We start from the raw sequence: 20255 nt of genomic DNA on the forward strand, positions 1-20255 counted from the left end.
ATTATACGAGAAGGTTTATTTCTTCCCCGTACAATTGGTGCCGTCTGTGGGAATTTAGATAAGAACAAAACCTCTTGATCAAGCTTTTCCTCTTTAGAAGCAATGGCACACCACGAAGATTTGCCACAGTCCGCCATCGACGGACAAACACCAGAGGGGGGTACAAGACGTGACGGTCTACCTTCTATCCCTCCCATGGCAGACTTAGAGCCACAGCGACAAAATCCCAGGAGGGATACAAGGGGGAGGAGGCGGACTAACAGCCCCCGTCACTCTCGTTCACGAAGTCCTGATAGACAAAGGCGGAGGATTGATCCTTAAGTTCTGGAGGACCGCGTTAAGGAGCAAGATGAATTAATAAGGAAGATGGCGGTGGACATGGAGGCCATGAAGCGCCAGATGAAGGGAAAAGGAGTGGCGACAAGTGAGGGGCGCAAAACAAGACGCCTCCTCGCCGCTTAGAAGACCGTGGAACGCATTTCACACCATCACAAGCAGAGAGTAGAAGCCCCAGGACAGGCGATACTCAATCCAGAACCCCCAGAACTCGTTTCTCCAGGTTTGAGAGAACGAGATCATTGAGGTCTTACACAGAGGGAAGTACCTATCAACCCTCGCGCTCGCACCAGACATCATCCAGGCAGACAGAGTTACCAAGATCATCCGATTTGCGGAACATGTTGGAAGAAAAGACACGATGGAAGAAGGATACTAGAGCATGCAACCCTCGCAGGGTATCTGCCCTTCAGCGGTTGGCTCTTCAGACGCATGGATGCGTCGAGGTCGGAATGCCGTTGCCACGCCCTGCCTACGAACCAACGGACAAAGCATTAGCAAGGCTGCAGACATCGCTGTTCGTTCCGGCAATTGAAAACGCGCCCCTTCCTTCAGGTTTCCTTCAACCCAAATTCACCACGTACGAGGGAAAGACGGACCCTTACATACACCTAAGCCACTTCCGCCAGGTTATGGTGGTATATCGGCAAAACGAGGCTTTGATGTGTATCCTCTTCCTATCAAGCCTTGGAGACCTAGGCTTGACTTGGTTCGAAAAACTTCCAGAAGGCAGCATAGCCTCCTGGGCACAATTGGCGGAGGCGTTCGTCACAAGGTTCAGAATGAACACCAAAACCCCGGTGGAGATTGACCAGTTACTCTCCATCGACATGGGCAAAAAGGAAACACTAAGATCCTACAATAGTCACTACTGGGAGACGTTCAACCAGATTGGGGACTACCCCACCAATCTCGCCAATGCACAGTACAAAAGAGGCCTTCAAGTCGAAAATAGACTAAGGGACTCAATCACCATGACACCGCCCCTCACTATGGAAGCCTTGATAGAAAGAGTGCATCAGCACATCAGGGTGGAAGAGGATGGCGCCCGTGCCAAAACAAAATCTGGCACGACCGTAGTACCAGATAAGAAGACCACAGCAAAGATCAACACGGTAGAACGTCCGAACAAAAACGGACGAGGCAGGCGAGACAACGGAGAGGACCAGGATAAAAGATGGTTGAGAGTCCACACTGCCATAACCACGGTATTCAAGAAATCGATCTATCGGATTTTGAGTGAAATACGCGATGAACCTTTCGTCAGATGGCCAGCTAAGCTAGGAGAAGCACAGAAAGACTACGACGAAAGGTCACGATGCACCTTCTACAAAGAAAAGAGGCACCGCATTGAAAATTGTATGCCATTGAGACAGCATCTGGAGGAGTTGGTGGCAGCCAGTCACTTGGATAAATACATTGAAGGAGGGACACAACCAGCCCCCCAGGACCACAATAACCTCAATGGAATGCCAATTGATGCCCCATCTCAAGGTGTGATCAATGTGATACATGGGGTATTCGAACCTGAGCGTGTATGCGAGCTCAGAGGATCGATCAAGAAGGCTGAGCATTTAAGGGAGGTACTAAGTGCCCAACCTACCATCAAAAAGGGGAGAACAGAGGCCACGAACGTCATGTCTTTTTCAGACAAGGACTTGGAAAGAATATATTGCCCTCACAACGATGTACTGGTCGTCACCCTCCGCATCAAGGACTACGACGTCAAGCGAATTCTGATAGACCAAGGTAGCTCGTGTGAGATAATGTACTACGACACCTTCAAACAACTGAAATTGGAGGACAAAGACCTGGCACCGGCTGTATCCCCCATGATCGGATTCAACTCAATGCCAGAATGGCCAGTCGGCAAAATCATTCTTCCAGTCAGGGCAGGAAGCGTGACAAAACAAGTGGAATTTTGGATGTTAAAAGTCCCTTCCATTTACAACATAATCTTGGGAAGAACATGGCTGCATGCCATGCTATCTGTAGCATCATCTTACCATCAAGTAATGAGGTTCTCCAACGAAGTCGGTGTAATTGAAGAGGTCTTTGGAGACCAAATTATGTCCAAACAGTGCTTCGTCACGGTTAATGGCAGCCGCGCTGCCAAGGGATATGTTCATTCAGTGGAAGAACCTGAGAGCAATGAACTATTCGCAGATGTCGGCAAAGCAGCTGACCAAAAAGCGGTGGAAGACTTGGTAAAGGTAGTGATAGATGATAAGAACCCGGATAAGTTCTTTTTGCTCGGTTCGTCATTGTCCAGCACTAAGAGATTAGAGGTCTTGGAATTCCTGACCTCTAACATCGAAGTGTTCGCCTGGACACCATATGACATGCCAGGTATCGATCCAAACTTCATCTGTCACCAACTCAATGTCCACCTAATCGCCAGACCAATCATTCAGCGCACTCGCAGGTCAGCACTCCACCACGCCGAAATAGTAGCAGAAGAAGTGGGAAACCTGCTGGAGGCAGGAGCAATCAGAGAGGTGCATTACCCCAGATGGATTTCCAACACAGTCGTGGTACCAAAAAAGAATGGCAAATGGGGTGTCCGCGTCGACTACAAGACAGTCAACAAAGCATGCCCAAAGGACAGCTTTCCTCTACCACAGATAGATCAATTGGTAGACCTAACGGCGGGGCACAACCGACTTAGCTTTCTTGATGCGTACAGAGGTTACCATCAGATCGCCATGTACGAACCAGACCAGGAGGTCACGTCCTTTACAACTCCAAGAGGGCTGTATTGCTACAAGGTCATGCCCTTTGGCCTAAAAAATACAGGGGCAACATTCCAACGGATGGTCACCAAGATGTTTGAACCATTGTTAGACAAAACAATGGAAGCTTACATTGACGACATGGTGGTCAAGAGTAAGGATAAGAATGACCATCTAAGGGACCTAGGTGAGATGTTCCAAATTCTGAAGAAGCACAAGTTGCGCCTTAATGCATCCAAGTGCGCATTCGGTGTAGGGTCTGGCAAATTCCTAGGCTTCCTAGTGACTAACCGGGGTATTGAGGCAGACCCCTCCCAGATCAAGGCTATTCAGGATCTGGAGAGACCTAACTCAGTAAAAGAAGTACAACATCTCACCGGCATGGCTGCTGCACTCAACCGATTCATTAGCCGATCGTCAAACAGACTACGACCATTTTTTCAAGCGTTAAAAGCCAAGTTCGAGTGGAACGAAGAATGCGACCGCGCTCTGGAAAGCTTGAAAGAATACATGTCTTCTCCACCACTGCTGGTCACCCCAATACCTGGAGAAGAACTCTTCCTGTACCTGGCGGTCTCTCAGCACGCGATTAGCGCAGTGTTGGTCCATGCGGAAGGAATCCAACATCTGCCCATCTATTTTGTCAGCAAGACATTACTGGGTGCCGAAACAAGGTACTTGCCGCTGGAAAAACTGGCATTGGCCTTGATGATGGCCTCAAGAAAGTTATCGCACTACTTTCACGCCCACACCATAGTCGTCCTCACAGCTTTCCCATTAAAAGCTTTGTTTGAGAGGGCAAACTTTTCTGGGCGAATCTTGAAGTGGGCAGTAGAATTGGGACAATTCGACATCAAGTTCCAACCCAGAACCGCGATAAAGGCCCAAGCTTTGGCAGACTTTGTCGCAGAATTTATCCCAGGAAGTCATCATATCTGCCCAGTCAACCTGACTGACACAACCGAACTGGGGACAGAAGTTGACGCCGGAATAGCGCAACCATTGATGCAGTATACTCAGTCAGACCCCATGGCAGACCAGAGTAAAGACAGCAAGGAAGAAGCAAACCATGCTACACCAAGCCAAGACTCACCAACAAATAAAAACTTGGTACAATCAGATAGCGAGGGGCAGACAGCAAGCATGGACCTTGAAGAAAACACCAGCAACATTCTTGATCCCACGACATCATCTGACCCCTCCACTTGCTGGAAGTTGTTCGTTGGAGAGATGTGGAAGCTCTTTATGGATGGAGCATCCAACCGGCATGGTGCAAGACTTGGCATAGTCCTCATTTCACCAGACGGCCTAGTTGTGGAGCAAGCAATCAACCTTGGCTTCCCAGTATCAAACAACGAAGCGGAGTATGAAGCACTTCTTGCAGGACTCAAATCAGCATTCTACATGAAGGCCACCGAACTAATGATCTATAGCGACTTACAGCTGGTGGTAAACCAAATTTCTGGTGACTATGAAGCAAAGGATGACAGGATGGCCAAGTACCAAGAATTGGTCAAAACAGAGATCAAGAAATTTGAAGTAGTAAGGATATAACAGATTGGTAGGGAAGAAAACAGCAGAGCAGACGAACTAGCAGGCTTTGCGTCAATGGTAGATACATCCATCCCTCACCCACTACTAATTGACTATCTACCAAAACTAAGCATTGAGGATCCTGAAGTAGAAGAAGTGTGTTGTGCCGAATTAGGCCCCTCATGGATGGATCCCATTATACTGTTCTTAAAAGACGGCGTCTTACCGGAAGACAAGAAAGAAGCCAACAAAATTCGAGCAAAGTCGCAGCGATTTTGGCTCTCCCCATCTATGGCATTATACAAAAAGTCATTCTCAGGACCTTATCTAAAGTGTGTCCACCCCAGCAAAATATAAGCATTCTTGTTCGAAATACACGAAGGGGTGTGCGGAAGCCACCAAGGAGGAAGATCGTTAGCCTACAGAGCCATTTCACAAGGATACTGGTTGCTATACATGCAGGCAGACTCGGAAAAGTATGTGAAGAAGTGCGAGAAATGTCAAAAGTTCGCACACCAAATTCATCAGCCGGCCAGAGAACTCCTACCATTGACCAGCCCATGGCTCTTTGCAATGTGGGGCTTGGACATAGTAGGACCACTTCCAACAGCGCCCGGAAACAGGAAGTTCTTTCTCGCAGCAACAGACTACTTCACAAAGTGGGTGGAAGTAGAAGCATTGGCATCAATCAAGGAAAAAGATGTGAAGAAGTTCGTCTGGCAGAATATCATTACTCGATTCGGCATACCCAAAGCCCTAATATCAGACAACAGCACCCAGTTTGATGGCAGAATCTTTAGAGGCTTTTGTGAAGAATACAAGATAGAGTTCTACAATTCTACACCAGCATATCCTCAAGCAAATGGCCAAGCAGAAGCATCAAACAAGGTTGTCTTGGATGGACTGAAGAAAAGGTTAGAAAAGGCAAAAGGCAAATGGGCAGAGGAACTTCCTCATGTTTTATTGGCATACTGCACCACACCTCGACGATCAACAGGAGAAACACCATTCTCCTTAGCCTACGGCATGGAAGCAGTAATCCCACTGGAAGTTGGCCTCCCCACAATTAGAAGCGAAAATTTTGATCCAGATTTAAATGGAAAAGCCATAACATTGGAGCTCAACCTCGCCGAAGAAAGAAGAGAAAGAACACTGGTTCACATTGCCTCATACCAACAAGAGTTATCTAGGAAATACAACAAAACAGTACATCCAAGACAATTCAAGATCGGAGATTGGGTACTGCGCAAAGTGATGGGAAACACCTTAGTACCAGGAGATGGCAAGTTAGGGCCTAATTGGGAAGGACCTTACAAAGTGGTTGGGTTAGCTAGCAAAGGGGCATACCACCTGGAAGACAAGGACAGCAAAACCATTCCTAGGCCATGGAACACTGCCAATCTCAAACTATTTTATTTTTAGCTTTTCTTCAAAATACTTGTAATTTTCTTTTTTTTTCCTCAATAAAACAAGTAGTTTTCTTTTCAACATAAGAAGTTTTATTCTGTAAAAAAATTATTTTAGTAAGTTAGGGATATTGAAAACATGGTTGGCTGGAAGAACCAACACTCTTCCTAAGCTCAGGATAAGGATCCAGGCTGCAAGACGTTTGGTCGGAATAACCAAACACTTTAATTTAGGTTGGCTGGAAAAACCAATCTAAAGGTTGGCTGAAAAAACCAACACCTCTCCTAAGCCCAAGATAAGGATCCAGGCTGCAGGACGTTTGGTCGGAATAAACCAAACACTTTACTTTAGGTTGGCTGGAAAAACCAATCTAAAGGTTGGCTGGAAAAACCAACACCCCTCCTAAGTCCAGGATAAGGATCCAGGCTGCAGGACGTTTGGTCGGAATAACCAAACACTTTACTTTAGGTTGGCTGGAAAAACCAATCTAAAGGTTGGCTGGACTAAAACCAACTCCTAGTATTCTTTAGACGAAGTAAGGACATCAGCTAAAGAGTGGTTGGCTGGATCAAACCAATTCTTGTACTCTTTAGCCGAAGTAAAGGACATCGGCTAAAGAGCGGTTGGCTGGACTAAACCAACTCTTAGTACTCTTTAGCCGAAGTAAGGACATCGGCTAAAGAGTGGTTGGCTGGATTAAACCAACTCTTGTACTCTTTAGCCAAAGTTAAGGACATCGGCTAAAGAGTGGTTGGCTGGACTAAACCAACTCCTAGTATTCTTTAGCCGAAGTAAGGACATCGGCTAAAGGGTGGTTGGCTGGACTAAACCAACTCTTAGTACACTTTAGCCAAAGTAAGGACATCGGCTAAAGAGTGGTTGGCTGGATTAAACCAACTCTTAGTACTCTTTAGCCGAAGTAAGGACATCGGCTAAAGAGTGGTTGGCTAGAAAATAACCTAGAGGTTGGCTGGATTAAACCCTTATCACTCTTCAACCGAAGTAAGGATATCGGCTAAAGAGTGGTTGGCTAGTAAGCTCAATCAGATTGCTCAGCTCAGACCGGAATAAAGTATCTCGGCCGAAAAATATTGTGTTTCGTTCAAGTTGTAGTTAGAAAGCAAGCACAAACATGAAAGTAAACCGAGATAACAGTTGGAGCAAAAGAATTCATCGAAAAACTCATTACAAGTGCAAGCATACAAATTAGAACCAGAATAAGTGTCCAATACAAAAGATGATCTTCATTGATCAAATTCAAAGAAAATACAAAGGAGGGGCCTCAGCCCGGTTACAAGACCAAAAACAAGAAAAGAAAAATACATATTCAGTTAAAAAGATCATCTATTTCGGCGTCAAGATCAGCATCAATATCAACATGAGGCCCGGTTTCAGACGGTGGCACGGCCTCGGTTGAGAGCTCGGTGTCAGTTGGAGGTACGGTTTCAGTAGGCAGCTCGCTGGTCAGGTCTTCCACCAATGGTTCCAACCGAACTGATTGTTCGTCAGGGTCACTGACAACCGGAGTATCCTTTGGCGCAGCTTCTTCTTCATCATTATCTGAGTCCTCAAGTAACTGTTGCTGAAGAGCAGCAGCATATTCCATCATAGAGCCTGGAATGAAGTATGCTGGAGCGTTGAAGACCTCGGTCCCTAGACCGTGACCGAGCTGCTCTACAGCTGCCCTCCAACCGCACTTGAAGAAGAGATCCTTGGCAGCTTCACATTGTTTAATGTAAGTCGCCTCCCCCTCCTTGAAACCCTAGAGCTCGGCGTCATCAGCATCCTTCTTTAGCTGCTCTATCTCGGCCTTTTTCTTGTGTCAAGTTTAGCAAGTTCGCTCAGATACTTGTCTTTGATAACGGTTGCAACCTTTTGTTTTTCTGCTTTAGCCGAGCTAACAAGACCGGTTAGGTGACCGTTCTCAGATTTTAGCTCGGCTATTTGCTACCTGGCTTGCTCCAGCTCGGCAGTCTTTTCTGTTACTTCGGCCAGCGCTTGCCTTGTAGTCTTACGGAGTTCAAGCACTCGCTTATGAGCGATGTGACTCTTCTGCATGGCCTGCAAAAAGAGTGGGACTGGAAATCAAACCGAGATAAAAGACGTACAAATCAGAAAGAATAAATAGAGACAGCTAGTTACAAGCACCATGGATTTGGTGGCCGAGCGGATGGCCTTTAGCTCGGTCAAATTTTTGTAATGTTCCATGTCTGCTGGAAGGCAGACACTTTTGGCAAGGTTAAACGCCATTAAGTGATCTTTCTCAGTGACCACTGAGTCTGTATCTTGTATATCTCGGTTTTGAAATGTAAGTTTGGGTGCTCACTTGGAGGAGCTAGCCCGGTCAGAGCCCTCAGGTTGGTTTCAGTTGAGAGGGCTCAGTGGAGGGCTCAGTGGAAGCGTGGTTTCGTCTTCATCGACAAGGCGTTGCTCGGTTTGGGTAGTCCGGGCACGTTTACTTGGGCGTGATGAAGAAGGTTGTTGAGATGGGAGGGCCACCACTTTTTCCTGAGTCTGGTTGGATGGTGGTACTTCGGCTCGGTTGGTTTCGGTTAAGAGGGCCTTCACTCTATTCCGCTTCGCCATTTCTTCTTCTTCGGTAGTGTGAATCAGGTTAATTTGTGGCAAGTTGGGGTCCGGTTCGGGAGAGGCTTCCAGTAAGAAGTCTGTTACTCTAACTTTACGTCGGCCGCTGTATCTGTACGTCGGCTCGAAATTCAGTAGCTTGGCCCAACTTCTTTCGGAATACCGAAGTGCGGCGCGAAGTGTGTTTAAGTTGGGTAATTATACAGTGACTTGAGGTGGGCTGAATCTGCATAAAGAAGACAACTGTCAGTTCGGTTAAGGAATAGAATACCAAAACAAAATAGAAGCATGCAAGGAAACCGAGGTAATTATACCGGGGGTCCCTTTATTCCAGTTTATTCGGTCACCAGGAATCTGGGCTTCTTGGTCTTCGAAGTTCTCAGAAACCCAGAAGAAATCATCGTCGTTCAAGTCTTTATCCGGTATGTCCGTTATTATTTTCTCTCGACGACGGCATATTCTTAAATAATACACCCACCCGTCTTCTTTTGAGCCTATAGAATATTGGTGAAAGAGTTCGGCTAAGCCGAGGTTAATACCAGCACGGCGTTTTAGCTCGGCTATACCATTTATTATGCGGTATGAGTTTGTGGAAAGCTGAGTTGGGCATATCCTGGTTTGCCGAAGGAATTCACAAAGTAAAGGCTGTACAGGGAATCTTAGGCCGGTTTCTACAATGGAAAGGAGGGTGAAGGGAACAAAACTAGGGTTTCCCCAGGGTATGATATCTTGTTCGGCTAAGGTAAGGTGGACGTCGTCAGGAATGTTGTACTCCCTTCGGAATTCGGCCATGCCGCCAAGTGTTTCTACCAAAAACCTATATTTACCCATTTACTTTTAAGTTATGTATAATTTTACTATGATAGCTCGGTTAAAAAATGACGCTGAGTAGCTCGGTTGAGCGTGCAAAGGAGTGCCTGGCAGCCTAAGTTTGCAAAGTGAAAAAAGAAAGGGGTTATGCACAGATCGATGGACCGTGCTGCAAAGATATCAAGGTAAAATAAATGGAGTCCTATCTCGGTTAAGTGAAGAACTACGGGTGTTAGCTTGGTTTCGGCAAGCGGTTTGTTAGCTCGGTTTAAGCAAGGCATTTGATAGCCCGGTTGAGCCTCAAGGGGCAGCTTTTTTAGTTCGGTCTGAACTTGGAAGGCTGGTCTAGCCCCTAGACTTAGCTCGGGCATAGTTAAGGTTTTTCAAGGCTTAACTTGTTAGAACCACAAGTATAACAATAAAGAGTTAGCTCGGTTGGTTGGTCCGGCTAGACCGACATCCACTACAAATAACTTCCTAGTTCGGTTATATTGTGATTTTGGATCAAAACTAGTGTTTTTCATGTTTTTTCTTGAATCAGAGGGGCTCTACTACTGAGTTTTTACAGAAGATGCAAAGACAAGGCAGGAAATGGAAGTAAAAAATGTTTTGCGAAAAAACACATAAAACAAATGTCATGGGCTAAAAAAGTACGAAAACCAGAAAAATAGAACAGATTTGTGTTACTCACCAAGTTAAGAGGAAGGAAAAGGAAGTAGAAAGCAACCACAAACGCGAGCTTCACAAATGCAAAACAGTAGAGATGCAAGCGAGACAGAGAGCACAAGAGGAGAGAAGATGAATAGTACAGTGCTTGATCTAAATAAAGAGTTTATGTTTTGATACAATGGGACAAAGGCGGGAACTGTTCAAATTACTCGAGGTACGAGGGCAGCGTGACAGCTGCCTTTAGCTAATCTGAGCGTGCCACGTGTCATTGAAATGAGAATCGATTCAGTTGCTGTGATTGAAGGGACGTTTTGACTGGACAAGCTGAGCCCAGTATGGAATTTAGTTCGGCTGAAGAGCTTAAGAGTTTTTAACTCGGCTGGAAGAACTAAAGGGGTTTAGTTCGGCTGAAAAGGCAGAAACTTTTTTAGCTCGGATGGGTACTGGTAATCCCTATCATGCTGCGCAGATGGAATTAAGGAGCAATTGAGAGGGTAATTTATATGAAAATTAGGCCGAGCTGGGTAATGGGCCGTTATGGGCCACAGTGCGAAGGGCTGAGTAAAAAGGCCATGAAGTTATTCCGGCCCAAGAGAGGTGTAAAGTTACTCCGGTTCCAAGGAGGTTAGCTCGGTCATCATACTAAAACTTATACCGGTTATGGTGCAGTATGGTTAGCTCGGTCTAAACCTTGCTAAAAGTTAGCTCAGTTTAGACCTACCACGGTTTGTACAGGAGGAACTGAGGTAAGGGCAGTAAAAGGACGAACCGAACTAAGGATAGTTCGGTCTGTTCTACGGCTAAGCATAGCTATGCGTACCTCGGCCACATTGGAGTCCGACCATGGTAAAACCATCTCACTTGGTTTAAACAGTGAGGGGGGTGTTGAAGGATAGGCACTATCTTTCAGGAGTATGAATCCTAGGAGGACTCTACATGGAGGAGTAAGAGTCCTATTTGGATTGTGCCACACGGGACCTATAAAACCTCACCAATATCACCTATGGAGAGGTAACACAACTTTGATCCTCAAATACACAGAGCTTTTTGTCTATTTGTCTGTTTGCTAACTTAGGCATCGGAGAGGTATTCGGCACACACCCGCCGGCTAGCTGACGTTTGTGTTTTCAGGGAATAAAGCGACGACGTTCGGAGGAGCGCAGACTTGATCAACAGGATTATACGAGAACGTTTATTTCTTTCCCGTACAATTTATATTTTATAACTAAAAGTTGTGAAAAATCTACATGAACAAATTTTATTTTAATTTAAAAAATGGTTAAAGGAGATATTTCAATCGGCAAATTATACCATTGGTCCTTTTAATTTGAACGAAATTTTATTTTAATTCTTGTAATTTCATTTGAACAATTTAAATTTTACACCATCAGTTTTGGTGCAATATAGTCTTCTTATCACTTACCTTTATAATTTTCCATACAAAAAACCACGTACAAAATTAGAGAAGATCAAAGAGGATTTCAAAATAAATTATAGAGACTACTGGTGGTACCTATAGCTTCTTTTGAATTCTATTTTGATCCCTCTAATTTTTATTTTATTTTTTATTTATTTTAAAGTTGTTAACGACACATAATGGAGGGATATTAAAACAAAATTAAAAATGTAAGATTTTAATTATTCAAATTAAAACTACGGACAGTAAAGTGACATTTCATATAATGATATAATTTACCTTATTTCAAATTATATTTCAAAGTTTGATAGGTTTGATCTCTAATTATGAACCCGCACATACCAGCAACTGCACATGTGGTATGGGTTCAATTGAGCCCACTAGATTTCGAAAAAAGAGTTGAAAAAAATTTATATATATTTTTGAAAAAAATTTCATTTTTATTTTTATACTTTGTCTCGATGATCAATTAGATCTCCAGACTTTGAATAATTTTAATTTTACTTTTAAATTTTTTGAAATCGTATCAATTTTGTCCCAACCATTACATTTGAAACAAAAAAAAAATTTTAAAAAATTATATTTTGATTCCAAATTAAAAAAAAAAAAGAATACAAACCCACCATTTTCTACCCAAACTCATCCTCTCTTCTCTTCCTTCAATTCTTCCCTCTCTCCTCCGCCCTTACAAGCACTGCCACACCACCTTAATCACTCAATTCTCCCACCCAACTTCTCTCAAACTCAATTTCATTGAAGATGAAGAGAAATTGAGATTGAAATGTTGGGTCATAGAGAGAGAGTCTTCAATTGGGTCCTTGAGAAGTTAGAGGAGAGAGATTGGGCCATTTCTGTTTTCTGGGTCAGTGTCAGAGGTAGATGCTAAGGGTTTGAAGTGTTAATGTATATATGGTATATATTCGTACATATATTAGGTATTGATTTCATAGATATATCAGGTATTCCTATAGTTACGTCTCTTATGGGGATACTCTTTCTCATAATTCGATTTCTAGTAGGATACTCTTTCTCAGCTATATATATAGGCCTTCTATTGTATAGGAAAATTTATTCAATACAATACATATTATTATTTTCTCTCTCTACTATTCTAAAACGGTATCAGAGCTATAGGTTAAGCTCTTGGTGTTCTTCGCCTTACCGGCAAGCGGTAGCCTTGCCTTGGCCGCCCCTCGAACCTCAACCTATTCTGCTGCTATATTTTTCTTTCAGTATTGCATCGTGGTGATTCTTCCTCTATCCACTAATTTATTCCTACCCCAAATATCTCTATCATATTTTTTTTATTTTTTTTACTTGTAGTCTATTTTTTTGTGTGTTTCTGCTCCACTCTATTTTTCCCTCTGTTTCAACCTCAAATAGGTTTCTATCTTCAAACTATTTGAGTTTGATGGGAGGTATTATACCTATATCATAGTGAGCATGGTTATACACCATGCAAACCACCTAAGCTGCCTCCTTTGGTGCGCAATCCAAGCCGTACTCTCTAGTGCACAACCCAAGTCGCCCCTCTCTGGCGCACAATCCAAGCCGCTGGTTTCTATCTTCAAACCTATTTGAGTTTGAGGGGAGTTATTATAGCTATATCATCGTGAACATGGTTATACACCATGCAAACTACCTAAGCCGTCTCTTTTGGCGCACAATCCAAGCCGCACTCTTTGGCGCACAATCCAAGCCACTTCCTCTGGTGCACCACCAAACTCGCTCCCTGGCGCACCACCAAACTCGCTCCCTGGCGCACCATCCAAGCCGCCTCCTGGCGCACTCAGTCATCTGTTGCCATCATCATTCAGCACCACGTCATAAGTTATGTATGTGTCACGCTTGCTGGTTCAACATCCAGTCCCTACAACGGCCCGGCATGATCCCGTAAACTGTCTCGACATTGATTCTGGTTAGCTCCTACATCCGTCCGGCATGACCCCTTTAAACTGTCCTGGTATTAGTTCCAGCCAGTTCCTACAATGGTCCAACATAACCATAAACTGTCTCTCAACATTAGTTCTAAGCAGTTTCTACATTGGTCCGGCACGATCTTAAATTGTCTTGACATTAGTTTCAGGCAATTCCTATAATGGTCCGAGACGACCATAAACTGTCTCCCAGCTTTAGTTCTGGCCTCTGATCTATTTCAAGCGCCCTTGCACTCCCATTCGGATTTTACAATCTATTTGCCTTTTATTTTATTTAGTTTTGTTTCATGGTTTAGTTTCTCTCTTCAAACTCAAGATGTTTATCCTCCTTGAGTTTGAGGGGGGATGTTAATGTATATACGGTATATATTCCTACATATATTAGGTATTGATTTCCTAGATATATTAGGTATTGTCATAGTTAGGTTAGGTCTCTTATGGGATAGTCTTTCTCATAGTTAGATTTATAGTAGGATACTATTTTTTAGTCTATATATATATATAGGCCTTCTATTGTATGGGACAATTTATTCAATACAATACATATTATTTTCTATCTCTACTGTTCTAACATGGAGGATGAGAGAGAGAGAGAGAGAGAGAGAGAGAGAGAGAGAGATAGAAGGGTAGAGAGAAAAAGTAGGTGATGGAGTGGTGGTGGTGGTGGTGGTGGTGGTGGTGGGGAGGTTATGGAGGAGAGATGATGGTTTGAAGAGAGAGGGGTGAGGATGAATACGACAATGAGGTGACGATGGTGGGGCTGTCAAGTTTGAGTCAGGAGCCTCTCCTTGCAAGCTTGTGCTTGCGTCCGTCCTTGCAGGCCTTCGGGTCTATTTTTAGGCCCAATTTTGATAATCTGAACCGTTTATATTTTATGATTTATTTAGTATATCATACCTGTAAAAAATCAAGTTGATCGGATATCAGAAAGTATGTGTTTGAAAAATTGAACTAAACACTATTTTTTAAAGAATTTAATAAACAGTTTTTCGAACATATGCTTTCTGATATCCGATCAACTTGATTTTTTACAGGTATGATATACTGAATAAATCATAAAATATGAACGGTTCGGATTATCAAAATTGGGCCTAAAAATAGACCCGAAGGCCTGCAAGGACGGGCACAAATACGAAAGCTGCAAGGAGAGGATCCTCACTCGTCAAGTTTTGGGGTTTGGATTTCGAGTTATTAAAGTGATTTGAATTCAAAGCAATGATTGCCTCAGTGGTCGCTGAGAACCCGTAAAAGAAAAAGAAATTGAATGCTGAATCTCATGTTTGTGTTTGGTTTGGTGTCCAAAATTCAAAACACCCACCTGATGTCTGTTTCAGTTTTCTCAAGTCTGAAGTAATGAAAAAGTTCAATTGCCAACACCTCATTTTCTTGGTTATTATTAAATTTTCTGTGCTACCACACAAGGAGCAAAAGACACAATAAAGTCAGAAAGTGATACTTGGAACAAACCTTGGTCTCTGCAGTGATGCCCCATAGATTGAAGAATTAAAATTTGTAATATAGAAGAGAAAGCTCAAAATCATCTTCCACAACAAAGGCAAACTCGTTGTTCGAGCTCGGCCACCACACCTCTAACCACTATGCTTAAAGCCCAACATTTCCAATCCTGTAATGCACAATCTTCTCACCAAATCTCCAAGAAAACCCATCAAAAAAATCTAGAATTCGATGTGATGCATTCAATTTTTGATCTAATTTCACAGACCCATTATCAGTGAGACAAGCTCCAAGAAGGGGTTTTGGGGTTTGGATTTGGAGAGGGTTTGACAAGATGGTGGATTTGAAGAATGGGAGCAAGTTGGCTTTGGTCCTCTAATGGTGTTTGGGATTCCTGGTTGTCTATGGTTTGGTTCTAGGAATTTTCAGAGATTTCTTGAGGAAGAAGATAATTGGTTTTCAGAGGGTGGGTTTGCATATTCCTTTTGAAATTTAGGGCTGAAACGCAATTTTATAAAACCTTTTTCATTTTAAATGTGTCAACATAAGTAAAATTGATACAATTTCAAAAAATTTGAGAGTAAAATTGAAATTATTTGAAATCTAAGGGTGTAATTGATTATCGAGGCAAAGTATAATGATAAAAATATATTTTTTCTATATTTTTAGATAAAATTAAACTCATTAATTTATAAGAATTGACATCATTATAATTAACGTAAGATAACTAAACTGTTTAAAAAGCAGTCATCTTTATATTTGTCTAAACCCCCACTACAATCAACAATCAACTCTTAAGTAATTTTATTGGATATCTAAGACTAAACATGTAAATGTTTATTGAAGCTAGGTTTTATAATTTTTTTTTTTCGTTTTTTTGTTGCTGTAATAATTGAACATATACGAAGTTATATATATATATATATATATATATGTGGTAATCAGAATTAAAGCCTATAGTGATTGACATTGTTTCAGTAAAGTGCAAGAAGGGTGCTAGCCAAAAAAGGGCGCAAATGCACATCAACCAAGTGCACGCTTGCCGAGAAGTCGCTTATGACATCGACAAGGTATATGAATGCCAAGTGAGAATCGCCAAAAGGTGATTACGAGAAAAAAATATGTCATATCAGTGGAAGAGAAATTAATGAAATGGGACGTGCTTAGACCAAGGACAATAATATAAGAATAAAAAATTCCTATAAATAGATGATCTTCCCTTGAAGCAAAGCTATGTGGAAAAAGAAAACTAGAAAGAAAGCAAGAAAATAAAGTATTGACATCATAAAAGGATACTAACTAAAGCTTTGGAGGGTTCACTTGATGCACTACCCCACCTAAACTTGTTTCTTGTCTGCAGGTATGCGACGTGAAATGAATTATCCTCTTGGTGTCAACAAGGCAGAAATTCTGAGTCACCACGTCGGCAGTTGCACATGTGGTAGTGTGGGTTCAATTGAACCTACAAGATTTCGAAAAAATAGATGAAAAAAAAAAATATATGAATTTTTAGATAAAATTAAACTCATTAATTTATAAATATTGACCTCTTTATAATTAATGTAAGATAATTAACCTGTTTAAAAATCAGTCATCTTTATATTTGTCTAAACCCCACTACAATCAACAGTCAACTCTTAAGTAATTTTATGATATCTAAGACTAAACATGTGAATGTTTATTGAAGCTAACTTTTACAAATGTTTTTTTGTTTTTTTTGGGTGGTAATAATTGAACATATACGAATTTATATGTATAGTTATTGATTCATTTTAGGTTGTTTTGATCACTCTTTTCTCTAATTGTGTTTTAGTATAGTTATTGATTGAAAATGATGTATTTGATAGTAATAATAATGAGATGATTATGAAATAATTTCAAAATATGAAAAATCATTAAGGGCAATTGTAAAAATATATGTATATATATATATATATATATTTGTTGTAACACAATTGGTACGAATGTAATAAAATTTAATTTATTTGTGATTTGAGAAAATAAATTATCTTTATTAAGTTATTTAAGATTAATAATAGATATTCATAAGAGATATTGACCCTAATAATGAAAATTTTCTGGAGTCGTCATTGCCTACACCTAACCCCGGTATCTGAGTTCATATAAGATATATATATATTTCAAATTCTTGATTTTTTATTTATTTATTTTTAACATTGTTGTATCTGCTAATCCAACTATTTTTAGCCAACCTGTATAGTTTACCATAGTTGTTTGGGATGATCTAAATAAGTACACTTTTTGACTTTTTATGAAATATGAGTTGGGTTTGAAGTAATGTGGTAGAGAGATGATGTGACTTAAATAAGATGATGTGACTTAAATAGAATAGTGACTGAGAGGGTAATTTATGTTTTAACATGGGCCGAGCTAGGACCCGATGGGAAATGGATCGAGCTATAGGCTGTGGTGATAGCTTGATTAGCCCGGTCCTTTATCCCGTCAGTTTGGTCAAAGTTGTTTGCCAATAGGCTGGTTTTAATGTTCTGAATCAAGGTACAGAGAGAAAAGAGCCGAGCTGTAAGAGGCAAGGTATAACCGAGCTAGGTAAGCTCAGTGAAATCTGCTGTAAAGCACAGTGGTGTTAGCTCGGTTGGTTTTTGTTATGCTACCGTGATAAAACTATCTCACTTGGTTAAGCAGTGAGGAGGGTGTAAAAAGATGAGTTTTACCTTTCTGATTCCTAGGAGGACTCTGCTAAAGAGAGTTGAAGTCCTGCTAGGATTGTGCCATATGGATTCTATAAAAGCTCATTACAGACCTATATCCACGTATCACAATTTTTATTCTAAGAATACACTAGGCTTTTGTGTCTATTGTTTATTTGTTGACTTAGGCATCGGACAGGTTTCCAGCACACACCCGCCGGCTAGCTCATGTTTGTGTTTTCAGGAAGTAAAGTGACGACGTTTGGAGGAGCGCAAACTTGATCAATAGGATTATATGAAAAAGATTATTTCGTACTCGTACAATTGGCGCCGTCTGTGGGAAACACAAAGAACAAAACCTTTTGATCGAGTTTTCCTCTCTAGTTGAAACCAATGACGCACAATGAAGATTTGCCGCAATCTGCTATCGATGGGTAAACCCCGGAGGGGGGCGCGAGGCGCGAAGGTGTACCTTCTATCCCGCTCATGACGAAATTAGAACCCCAGCAATAGAACTCCCGGAGGGACACACGGGAGATGCGAGGCACTAATCCCCGTCGTTCTCAAAGTCCTGAAAGACAGAGGCGGAGGTTGGATCCACAAGTTCTAGAGGATCGCGTGAGGGAGCAAGATGAATTAATAAAGAGGATGGCGGCATATATGGAGACAATGAAGTGCCAGATAAAGAAAAAATGGGTGGCGACGGATAAGGGGCATAAATGTAACACGCCCTCTTACCACTCTGAAGATCGTGATAGACATGTCACGCCATCACAAGCAGAAAGTAGGAGCCTTAGAACAGGCGACATTCAATCAAGGACTTTCAGGACTTGTTACTTAAGGTCTGAGAGAACAAGGACTGAATGATCGTACACAGAGGGAAGTAGCTATCGGCCCTCGCACATGCACCAAACGACATCAAGGCACATGGAGTTACCTAGGTCAGCGGACCTGCGAACAGTGCTCGAGGAGAGGGCCTGATGAAAAGAGGACACCAGGGCTCGCGACCCTCGTAGAGTTTCAGCCCTACAGTGATTGGCCCCAAGAACACATGGGAGTGTCGAGGTAGGGATGCCAATACCGCGCCTTGCTTATGAACCAGCGGATAAAGTATTAGTAAGGTTACAGAGTTCGCCGTTCATTCCGGCAATTGAGAACGCACCACTATCCTCAAGCTTCCACCAACCCAAATTCATCATTTATGAGGGGAAGTCGGACCCCTACATGCACTTAAGCCACTTTCGCCAGGTTATGGCAGTATACCAACGAAACAAGGCTCTAATGTGTATCCTGTTTCCATCCATCCTTGGTGACCTAGGTCTAACCTGGTTCGAAAGGCTGCCAGAAGGCAGCATAGCCTCATGGGCACAGTTGGTGTAGACACCCCATTTTTGACCGACCTCAAGACTTTGACGTCATCGTTTGTGCACTCGCTGATTGTGCATGTCTGTGCTTGTTTTGAGCGCCCGAGTCCTCAGCTGAGCGCGTTGTCTCTAGGCCTCTAAATCCTTTATGTTTTGGCTTTGTTTTTGGGCCAAACCTTGATGCCTCTTGCCTGGAAGGGGGGAAGGGGGGGGGAAAGGCCTTGCTAGCCACTTTTGGCACTTGCCGGCCACTTTTCTCTCTTATAGGCCACTTGGAGTGGCTGGTCAGCTAGGGAAGGTGGTCGGCCGGCCACCTGAAGTGGCTGACGGCCAATTTTCTCCCTTTTCAGATATTTTCAAATCTTTTGAGCCAGCTGCTGAGCACTGAATGCATCCTCCATACACTGTATGGAGGGATGAAGCAAGCTTTTAGCTTGCTTGTTCTGTATAAGGGGAGGTCTCTCCCCCTATTTGAGGGTTCTGAAAAATTTAGAAGTAAAAATTCACTCTCTCTCTAGAACTCTCTCTCTCTCTATATATATATATATATATATATTGCTTGAAAGTGAGTTTTCTTTGCATTTTTGGCACACAACCCCTTAGCCAAACACCACTACCTTGGAGTTGAGGTTCTTGAAGGTTTTGTTTGGGCACAAAAAGTTGGTTTTGGCTCAGAAATTGTGCTGGCACTTACCCTTTTTAAGCTTGTTTTTATACACTAGTTTGGGCCACCTTTGCATGCTGTTTTGGCTTAGTTGTCAACTACAAAAACCTCTATTTTTAAGTGTAAAAATGGTAGTTTAAGGCCCTTTTGGAGATAGAGGTGGTCCACCCTCTTTGTAGCTTTATTTGCTAAGCTTTGTGCCATCCTTTAAAGCTTTTAAAACACCCTTTGTTTGGCCTTTCTACCACTGAAACTCAGAGGTTTTTTAGGGGTAGAAATTTGGTTTTGAAGACCAAAATAGGGGGGGTGGTCCCCCCTCTTCACATCTTGTTTACATGTATTAATGGCCTAGTAGTTGAGCATGTTTTTCTACCATCTCTTGGCTTGTTCTAAGCATGTTTTTGCCTTATTTTAACATATTATAACTCTGTTTTGGGCTGGTTGGAGCACCTCTTGCTTGCTTCTTACACTTGCAGTGTAATCATGATCGCTAGCCTAACTTACTTGATGTTGTAGCCTATTATTTTAGTATGTGTTGGTTCCACTCCAGCACATTTTTGCTCATGTTTTGCCATGTTTAAACTCTGCTTTGAGTGGTCTTGGTCCCTTGAGACTTGCTTTGTGTAGCTATAGTGTAGTTAGCTTCATTGGTTTTGTGTTTCAAGGCCCTTAGCAT

This window comes from Camellia sinensis, chromosome 10 (assembly GCF_055761805.1).
Source record: "Camellia sinensis isolate YWXY chromosome 10, ASM5576180v1, whole genome shotgun sequence".
Classification (NCBI taxonomy): Eukaryota; Viridiplantae; Streptophyta; class Magnoliopsida; order Ericales; family Theaceae; genus Camellia; species Camellia sinensis.